At 46.9% G+C, this 9146-nt stretch overlaps 1 pseudogene; it reads left to right on the plus strand.

Annotated features, from left to right (window-relative positions):
* The first annotated feature begins 2336 nt into the window (after nucleotides 1–2336).
* LOC100656561 (NTF2-related export protein 1-like) lies at nucleotides 2337–2735 on the plus strand (annotated as a pseudogene).
* Nucleotides 2736–9146: the final 6411 nt, after the last annotated feature.

The following is a 9146-nucleotide window of genomic DNA, read 5'->3' on the forward strand; positions in this document are numbered from 1 at the left end:
TGATGCCCACAATTTTTATCATTATCAATTTTCTTAAGGTCTTATGTGGCCACCTATACCAATGTTGTCTAAGGGTAGGGATGGCCTCTCGAAAAGCCATGACTCAGAATGATTTTGTCTTCTCTGTACTTTCTGTGACACTTCTACAGACAGCAGCTTTGGTATTTTCCTCCTTCACTTTACATCTTCGTTGCCCCCTCCACCTCCATCCTAATGCTTTGTGCCCTGAAACCTCCCCATTCACCACGATCACATAACCTACACCTTTCCTAGCCCCTCCTCAGATAACAAAATGCCTTCAGTGTATCCCCTCCTTTCAAGCCCCCCTTCTGTCCACCACCAATAAGTAACTAAAGCTGGACTGATAAACTAAGATATCCATGGCTGCTGATAGCTTCAGATATCACTCCTGTAGTTAACTAGGATGTTTAATCCTAAACTCAAAAGAGTAAATATGGTGGCAATTTCAGGTGCTCTGGTTCAGTTGGGGGATGGGAATAGAAGCAGATTATTTTTGGTCATAGAAGCTCTGAAAACTCTCATATCTTACCAGGTGTGTGTTAACCTACTTTATTTCCTCATTAAACTTTCTGAAAATTGTTCATTCTATTGGAAAGATTCACAAATGCATTAGCCAAGTTATTTATTTATTTATTTTTTTGGTGTGAGCAACAGAAACCCAATTTTTAAAAGTTGGGGAGGGGGATACATAGACTCAACTGAAAAACCAGAGCTATAACTGCTTCAGGCATGGTAGGACCCAGGTGCTTGAACAACGTAATCAGGACTTGATCTCTGGTTGGCGTTCCTCTGAAGCTGGGTCTCTCTGCAGGGGCTCCCTGACCAACTCCAGGCTTACATTGCCCACATAGTCAGCAATCTCCATGGAAAAGGAAGCTGCTAGTTCTGAGAAAGAGAAGTTCCAACAAAAGCCCCCATTTTTGAGCCAGTTACAGTGTCCAGGGGCCTGGAACCCTAAAGTACACAAAATCCCTCCCTTTCCAAACTCCTGACCCCAATACCCGGAGCAGACCCAGCCTGTGGCCAGTCATGGTCCCTGCTGACCCCAAAGGCTGGTTTAGCGACCATTTAGAGGTACCGGCAAACTCATGGCTTCTAGTCCCTTGTCAGAAGACAAACCCACCTTAAATTAATAATCAATGAACTATCCCTATCAGAGTACCTGACACACAGGAGGTGCTCACAAATAGAATAGTTGCTGAAATCAAAGAAACCAAAAGTGTAGAGTTAATTCTGACTCATGTGCTCCATAGGGTTTTCAATGGCTTACTTTTAGGAACCAGATCACCAGGTTTTTCCTCTGAGGCACCTCTGGGTGGACTTGAACCTCCAACTTCTTGGTTAGTAGTTGAGCACATACCTGTTTGCACCACCCATGGATCCCACCATTATTAAAAGCATATGTTTATTATGCTCCTTCTTGTATTTCCACTCCCTCAACCCATGCCCAACACAGAGCAAATATTGGAATTAACATTTCCAGTTCTTTACTCCATTCTCTCACTTGCTTCTTCCTTGAGAGAAAGAGGGGCTTACCTGCTTGGTCAGATCAAGGAGAACCAGGCAGACCCATTGGGCCACTTTTGCCAGAAGCAGAGTCCCTGAGCGTCACATGGACCTGTCTTGCCAGTTCTTTGTTAGACCTGTCTGCCCTAATCTGGAGCTTGCCACCCTCCTCTGCTTCAGTCCCCACAAGGAGAGGCCCCTAGTCTCCATCCCCACAGGTCTGCCTCTAATGGCCTGTGGCTGAGTGTATAAGTTCACATTGGAGAGCCAAGTGGAAGACCCTGAGTTATACAGCCCAGTTTTATTATGGAGCCCTATGCTTTGGGTAATAAAATTGACACTTTGATCCCATTTAGCTCCTTAATTGGTTAGAACCTAAAGGAGAGAGAGTGCAAGTGGGTTGTGCCTCCACACCTTCATGCGCAACAATTGCAATAATAATTATTATTATTAATATAAGGATCTCTCCCCAAACTCAGAAGTGGTAGGGAAGTCAGGCCAATAGTGGCTTTGATCTCTCACTTTCCCTCCCTAGGACAACCGTCAGCCTTGGTGTTCCCCTACTGAGAACTAAGTCTTGTCCTTGACCCTCTGCAAAAATAATTGGAAAGCTGGAGAGTGACAGGCCTCACACGGGAATCTGGACAGGGAGCCTTGGAGGTGTCTCCGTGTGGGGCCCTGGGGACTCGGCTGAGCCCCCCGGGAGAAAGAGGAGGAAAGAAAGGCAGTTCTTCCCATGCCCTCCCAGCTCCTGGCTCCCTGACGTGGAGGAAACGCACCGGCAGAGGCCTCCTCCAGCTGAACTAGAGATGTCATCAGTGGGTTTCAAGACCTACTCCAGGCCACGGAGGGATTTGTCAACACCTACTACACCACGATGGCCAAGTGGAGGCGTCTGCTGTCCCCGCTGTACACGGGGACAGCCCCCTTCCTTTGGAACAGAAACACCGTTTCAGGCAAGAATCCTTGACTGATTTTTTTGAAATGTCGCCTTCCAGTGAGTTCCAAATCAATGTGGTAGACTGCCAGCCCATTCATGATGAAGCCACACCAAGCCGGATCACAATCCTTGTTGTTATCTGTGGGACAGTGAAGTTTGAGGGCGACAAACAGTGGGACGTCAACCGGAGCTTCATCCTGAAGCCCAGGCCTACCCCAGCCACACAGTGTGGGAGATCGCAAGTGACTGTTTCCGGTTCCAGGACTAGGTCAGCTGGTGGGGCGGAAGGCCTCTTTGCTTCGCCCCACACTGGGGGCTGCAGATCCCAAAGCTGTGGGGACACACGTTCGTTCCTGTTGTCCCACAGACACTGCAGCCCGGCATGCCAAGGTGGGACACTTTCGCATTTGCTCCAAGCCTAGAAGCACCTTTTCTGAGTATCCACTCGTTTGCCATAGTTGCCTCTTAAGAGTGTCAAACTTTTCTATTCTTTTATTTGCCCCATAGGAATTCTACCTCTGGGATTTCTGAAAAGTAAAACAAGACAAATGTTAAAATAAATAAATAAATGCTTGGAAAGCCCTGTCTCCGCCCCACAGAAGCGTCTAGTCCCCTGGATTTGGGCACTAAATCATACAAGGAGACCATATTATCTGCCCAGGGAAGAAAGGAAGCAATTGAAACCCAGTATTTAAAGGCGGGCTCAGATTTATCCTCCATCTCGACAGCCTACACAATGTTGGAGAATAGTCCCTGCATTTCTCTGGGTGATAAAACAAGATCTGCTGTCCAGGAATTGGCCTTAAGAAAGTTCATTGCTCATTTTCATGTGACCTTCTAGAGAAACAAAATCTTGGGCCCAAACTCTGAGTTTTAACAGTCTCCTACTTCTACCCATTTGCAAAGCAAGGACTGTCTTTGCAGCATCCCAAGATGCTTCTCTTCTCATGCATTTTGTTGGTGATAAATCTCACCCACTCGCTCTGTTTAATCAGAGTCTCATTTTTTACCCTTAGACCACCCGCCCCCATCATGCTTCTGGAAAGGATTTTTAAGGACAGATAGTTTGGCTTGCTTCCATTAGGAAAGCTTCCCTGTTGTTTGGACATTAATGAACCAACATCCAAAGTCCTCAGCCAATGACCTCACCCCCTAATCTTACTTTGGAAGTTTGTTGGCTCCGTGTCGAGCTGATTACTGACGACAGGCAATCAGTCATCTCGCCTCTGCTGGGGCAGGTAAGCCCAGCCACCCTGGAGGGCTGGATCCATGTCTCCAGGACTTCGTCCTCTGTGGCTATCAGCCCGAAGGACAGGACACGGGTAACACAGCATGCCGATAACCCCATTCCCAGTTTGCAGTGGAAGCTCATGTTACTGTTGACAATTAACCTGATCCTAGAGACCTATGTAAATCAATCACTGCACAGTGGATGTGTAGACAGGGTCAGCCGGATTTACAGCTTAGCTATCGGACGGGAAAACTTGGGGAGGAAGTGGCTGGTAGAACATCAGCTACATTTCTGGGAATATAATTTCCAGAGGACCATGCTGTGCGGTCTTTGTCCACTGGCCTTTCTCGCTCTCAGACTTGTTTCCTTAGCTCAGCATTCGATGCCCTCCATCAGGTGCTTCCTCGATGTTCTCCTCAGTGTCCTAGTCCCACAAACTTACATTCCCAAAGGTCTCCTCTGGCCACAGGCCCATGGACAGACTGTGGCTCTGCAGGGAAGTCCTTTGCTTCTTCCACACTCCACACTACCCCTTCCCACCCCACTGGTCACCTCCTCCCTGTCACTCAGGTCTCAGCCTAGACTTTCCTTCATCCAGGAACCTTCTTTGTTCTGCTCAAGGGGCCCTTCCAACGTCATAGGGATCCTCAACACGTAACACTCATCATATGCTATTGTTATTTCGTGCCATGGAGTTGATTCCAATTTACAGCAACCCCATGTGACAGAGTAGAGCTGCCTCATCGGGCTTCCTTGGATGTAATCTTTACAGAAACAGATCACCAAGTCTTTCTCCTGCAGAGCTGTTGCATGGGTTCGAACTGCTAACCTTTTGGTTAGTAGCTGAATACTTAATCATTTGTGCCAACAGAGCTCTTTATGGTATTACTTGGCCCCACTCCTCCTTCATCCCCCTTACTAAGGGCAGGGACAGTGTCTGACTCCCCTCTATTTCAGTGCCTGGCATTCAGTAGGTACTCAATTTTGCTCCTGATTTCTCCTGCCTCCCCTCACTCTTCCTTGCCTGTATTTTGTAATGCCCTTGCTATTGACAGCGGAGGCCTGATGGCCACCAGGATTCCTGAACTGCTAGAATGGGAGTGGGTGGGAGCAATCAGATCAGGCGGCTGTTGGCGACACAGCCTTAATGACCTAGACTCATCCTCCCATCTGCCTGACCCTCCAGGGAGCTGCTGCCGCTGGGGATGTGTGTCCCTCCTTGGCAGAGAGTGCAGCAAGCTAATTCTCTGGCTCCACTTCTTGATCTAGCTGGTGGTTCCAGGAATCCAGCCATGCGCTTTAATGGGCCCCTGTCATTAGAGGCTTGGCAAACGCTCACACTCCGGGCTCCCCAAAGCCCAGGAGAGTGGGCCAAGGGCTGAGAGGCACCAAGGCCATTTTCAAAAGCAAAAGGGCAGCAGGATCATAGTTGGACTTTTTTTTTTAACTTGCATTTATTTAGTAAATAATGTATGTTAATGCAACATATGCTGTATTATGCAATAATTATGGAAACAGCCCGCTCCTTCCATCCCAGGCTTCTCTCGTCTTCTGCGGCTACTCCGCAGGAATCCTGCAGCCCCTCCAGCTAGGAACTTCTCCCCTGTTCACGACAGGGCTGTGCGCGTTGAAGTTCAGCCCCTGGCCACCCTGTCCCCTGCTGGGCTGCCTGCTCCCTCCCTGTACCTTCCTTTTCACTCCAAACTGCCTACACCCACCATCTTGCATAGACCACCTCAGACCCATGACACCTTTCTGACAGTAGCCTTCTGGATTTGCTAAATCCCCTCCTCATGGTGCTCATTGGCCCTAACTGACATACAAGGATCACTGTAACTCAATGTTTCCGTGTCTGCCTCCTAAAGATGATGGGAAAGTGACAGAGACCCTGCACTCCCGCTATTGTCCCCCAGAGCACTAGGCACATATCAGTATTATTCCAATTTCTTTTGACTGAAACCTTGATGTCAAATCAGGTCAGTGGTTGCTGGGAGTGTGTGTATGGAGCAGGGAGGTGACTGACTGCAAAGGCTCATGAGGGATCTTTCTGGGATGACGTTCTAATTCTCAGTTGAGGTGGTGGCTACCCGGATGTTTATATTTTTCAAAACCCGTCAAACTATACAATTAAGGTCTGCATTTTATTGTATGTAGGTTATAACTCAATAAAGTTGGTTTAAGAAAAACCCCGAATACCATCATAGCAACACATAGAACCAGGTTTCCCTGAGTGGTGCAAATGGCGAATGCACTTGACTGCTAACTGAAAGACTAGCAGTTTGAGTTCACCCGGATGTGCCTTGGAAGAAAGGCCTGGTGATCTACTTCTGAAAGATTAGGCATTGAAAACCCTATAGAGCACAGCTCTACCCTGACCCATAGGGGTTGCCACGAGTTGGAATTGACTCTATGACAACTAGTTTTTTAAATGTTAAGAACACCAATATGATTCTTGGCCTAAATTTTCTTGAAAAATAAGAAAAGTATAGGCCCTGAGTAGATAAATATGGTCACAAACTTCTCCCCTGAAAAATAAGAAAAAAAAAACAAAAACAAAAACCATTGGCATGGAGTCGATTCCGGCTCATAGGGATCCTATAGGGCAGAGTAGAACTGACCCGTATGGTTTCCAAGGAGCTGCTGGTGGATTCAAACCACTGGCTAGCAGCTGAGCTCTTAGCCACTGTGCCACCAGGGCTCCATTTGAATAAGGGAGGCTGCATTTTCCTGGGCCTTGGAACAAGGATAATAAAACATTGCTTTTGCAGAGCCCCTTTCTTGGAACCAGAGCTCATAAAACTTTATCGTAAGCATACGTGCTCTACTAATGTAATCATTTAATCTCCTTCCTGCATTTTTGAAGGCATCTTTACTACCAGGTGGCAGGGACCCCAGACTAATTGTGTTTACAGAGAATGTCAAAACATCTTCTAGAAAGGCCTGATTTTCTAAGGAAATTCAACAGCTAAAAAAGAAAAAAATAAACAAACACAAATCACGTGATTTTTTCCATTATCAAAAGACATTTTTAGGGTTTAATGAAGTTGTAACCAGTGTCCCCTATGAGGCAACGAGCTTGCTGTGCTGATTAACCTTATCTGTTGCCTCCTCGTTCATTCTTTTGGTCACACAGGCAGCCGTGGGAGAGTAAACACAGCCCCAGACCTTACCTTTTCACCTCTTCCTAATCTTCCTTCAGAGCTCCTAGCAACTGTCCTGCCCGACGGCCCAGGTGGAAAGTGGAGGACTGAGCACCCAGACAGAGCAATTTGTCCTTTGACCAATGTCAGCCAGCAAGAGGGAAGCAGGGAGGCCTCATCCTGGGATCTTCCTCAAAGTTAAGCTGACTCTTAAGGGCACTGGACACAACTTACCGTGGAAGACAAAATACCAGGGCAAGCTGTGTCCACCCCCACATGCTCCTTTTTCTTCTATTTTGCCCAGGGAACTGAAAGGCCCAGTGGCCCCATCTTCAAGCTGAGGGTGGTTTGAAAGGGGAAGGGACAGTACAGTCAGACATCTTAAGGGGAGGGAAGGGGCAAGGTGGTCTTCTGTCGACATTCATACCATGGCTTCAAACCTATTCTTCCCTGTTCAGTCATGGTGACACTAGAATAGACCCAAATCTCCTGCCTGTGGGATTTTGTGCAGAGTGGGAAACAGCAGTGCCCAGCTCAAAGATGACAGCCAACAGTGGTGTTTTGAAAATGCATCACTTTCCACAGTCCTGCCGATAATCCAGTCTCATGCATCAAGCTCCTGAAAGGGCTCACTATGCCTCTTCTGAGTCTCCCATTCCAGAGCTTCAACCCATAATTTTTTCTGCTCTGGTTCTGTTCCAGATCACTCAAATTGTAAAAATTCAAGTGTGTTCTGGTTTCGCTTTGTCAGCCATGACTGAATCAGTTCAAACCGATTCGAAGCTGTGATTCCAACCCACATGCCAGCTTTAGTGTGTGCACTGTGATCCAGGGTGACTTTCTCACAACAGACGCCCCTGTGTCGGTATAGAGGTTTTATTCTTTTAACAGTTAATGAAAAGAGAGAAAATATGCAATTACTAGCAGTTTAGGGGCCAAGAGAGTGTTCCCAAAGTCAATGCTCAAATGTTTTTAGTCATTATTCTCCATTTTCCTCTCCTGATAGAGTTGTTACAGCTCTTGGTCTGACTGGAGCTCTTCTCCTTCTGTTCTTGATAGAAGACCAAAGGGCACAATATGTGGTTGTATGAATGGATGGATGGATGGAAACAGTATATCATTCCATCCTCAGAACAACCCGGTGAGACAGGCTAGTCAGGTATCCCTACCCTTTTTTAACAGATGTGGAAACTGAAGTGCAAAAGGACCTCATGACACCCTAAGGTTACATGGAGAATGACAAGCACTGAATTAGAGCTCACAATACTCTTTCCACCGTGGCAGGAAAGATGAGAAGAAAGGTAAGTGGATAATCCACAAACTAAGTCTTTGTAAGTTTTCAGTGGTATCATTTTATTAATGTGTAGTGAATCAGTTCTGCTCTCTTTGTGTGGCCCCATTCCCCGGCCACCTCTGTTCCATCCACAGATTCTCAGTGCTCCAGGCTTTCCCAGCCCACCTGAAACACTGTTTCTACCATGGCATCTTCCTAAGACCCAGTAATGGAAGTAACATCTCCTCGTTGCCCTGTACCTCCCTAATGATATTCATGCTTTTCTATCCTGTCTCATCTCCTCAACTAGACCATTACCTTCATTCCTGTTTCCTCTTTGTAGTTCCCATGGCCCCACCCAGCCCAAGGCCATGCACAGCCTTGCCTGTATGACCACTCCCACCAATTATTGGAAAAGTTCAGATGGAGGAGCTATTTGTATCAATTATTTGGGGGCAAAAACAAGGCCACTCCAAGGGTTGCTCTTCTTCTAGCAATGAGTAGAGACAGAGTGATCGGGGTGTAATCTACCTGAACAGCTGCATGGCAGAACAGGCCAGGTTTCCAATAAGAGAGAAATCTGGCAGGTCATCTGCTGTGAGGAGACCTGTCCATTGAGCAAACCAGGCCTCTAGTGGAGGGTGGACAGAGCACTAGGCCAGAAGCTCTGCCAGGTAGACATGGGAGACTCTGTGTTATGGATTGAATTGTGTCCCCCCAAAATGTGTGTCAACTTGGCTAGGCCATGATTTCCAGTATTATGTGATTGGCCACCATTTTGTTACCTGATGTGATTTTCCTAGTGTTGTAAATCCTACCTCTATGATATTAATGAGGCGGGATTAGCAGCAGTTATGTTAATGAGGTAGGACTCAATCTATAAGATTAGGTTGTGTCTTAAATCAAGCTATTTTGAGATATAAAAGAGAGAAGTGAACAGAGAAATGTGGGCGACCTCAATACTACCAAGAAAGCAGCATCGGGAGCAGAGCACGTCCTTTGGACATGGGGCTCCTGCATGAAGCTCCTAGTTCA

Source organism: Loxodonta africana, chromosome 11 (genome assembly GCF_030014295.1).
Source record: "Loxodonta africana isolate mLoxAfr1 chromosome 11, mLoxAfr1.hap2, whole genome shotgun sequence".
Classification (NCBI taxonomy): domain Eukaryota; kingdom Metazoa; phylum Chordata; class Mammalia; order Proboscidea; family Elephantidae; genus Loxodonta; species Loxodonta africana.